We start from the raw sequence: 1,309 nt of genomic DNA on the forward strand, positions 1-1,309 counted from the left end.
AAAAAAACCGATCTTTATGTTCGGTTTTGGTTTTAGCAAAAAAACCGAACCATGCCCACCCCTAGTTTTTAAGAACTTTTGCCCAACTTATTTTATAACTTCTTTTATTATGTTATTTCATAATTGTTTTTTTACAAATTGTAAGACGAATATATAGAAAAAATGAGTTTTTATATGTTTTTTACCTTAAAATAATGAAAGTAAATATTAAAAACATTAATTTGTAAAAACGATAAATCTTTAAAAAATATGTGAAAATCGAATATGTAAGAGGAAGTTGGAAAAAAAATATAAAAAAGGCTATAAATATGTGTAAAAAGTTGCAAAAATAGTTGTTAAAAAATATAATATAATTGTAAAAAAGTAACTTTTATAAAACATGTAAAATAAAAATTCTTAAAAAAAGAAGTTTAAGATACAAGTATATATTTGGACAATTTGTGAAAAATCCCCATAAATTTATCAATAAATTTTTTAAATAGTTATTTTTAAACTATTTTTTTTAATTATTAATTATTTTAGTAGTCTCAACAAATAAATATTATAACATGCTCAAAAAATAACATTGATTATACATACCAAATATCTATCGATGGACACATTAAATTAAATGAAAACCTCTGAAATCTTGTTTTACAGATATTATTATTCTAACAACATTGTTTGTTTAATCCTTTAACATAGTTTTCTAATAAAATTAACAAAATATTATCTGGCGGAAATATCTCTTGTTTCAACCAAGAGGAAACTCTATAAGTGAATGAAAATGTGAAAACTAAACATAAATGTCTGGGTGGTGTAGTCGGTTATCACGCTAGTCTCACACACTAGAGGTCCCCGGTTCGAACCCGGGCTTAGACACAGAAATCATTTTTTTGATTTTGTTTAATTAATTATTTGTTTTTCACTCTATTTATTATTGTTCTATTTTACTTTTAATTTAATGCCTAAATCGAATTATGTCATGACATGCATTCTATGGTTTTTATAGTAAAATAGTTATGAACAAATACACAAATACATATACTTAAAAAGGGTGGTTTACGTAATTTCAAAACAATAATTTCTTGTACGCTTTGCATATGGTGGTTGTATCAAGGGCATAAAATCATTTAATTAAGATGCATCACGGTGATAGGATCAAGAGCTTCTACTTCATGCATTACAAGTTGTGCATGTTCCACCTTTTCTCAATGTAGCATCCAAGAAAATGGCTACAAATTATAACCTGTCGGTAACCATGGAGGGAGTCCAGGGTCGGCCCTAAGCAAAGTATCGGGTAGCATAAAACGGGTTTTGTGTCCAAATT

At 26.8% G+C, this 1,309-nt stretch overlaps 1 non-coding gene across 1 annotated transcript; it reads left to right on the forward strand.

Moving 5' to 3' along the window:
* The first annotated feature begins 787 nt into the window (after positions 1–787).
* TRNAV-CAC (transfer RNA valine (anticodon CAC)) lies at positions 788–861 on the forward strand. The gene has a single exon. It is a non-coding gene; the product is annotated as a tRNA-Val (tRNA).
* Positions 862–1,309: the final 448 nt, after the last annotated feature.

The sequence above is a fragment of the Lactuca virosa genome, chromosome 8 (assembly GCF_052849685.1).
Source record: "Lactuca virosa cultivar CGN04683 chromosome 8, Lactuca_virosa_CGN04683_v6, whole genome shotgun sequence".
NCBI lineage: Eukaryota > Viridiplantae > Streptophyta > Magnoliopsida > Asterales > Asteraceae > Lactuca > Lactuca virosa.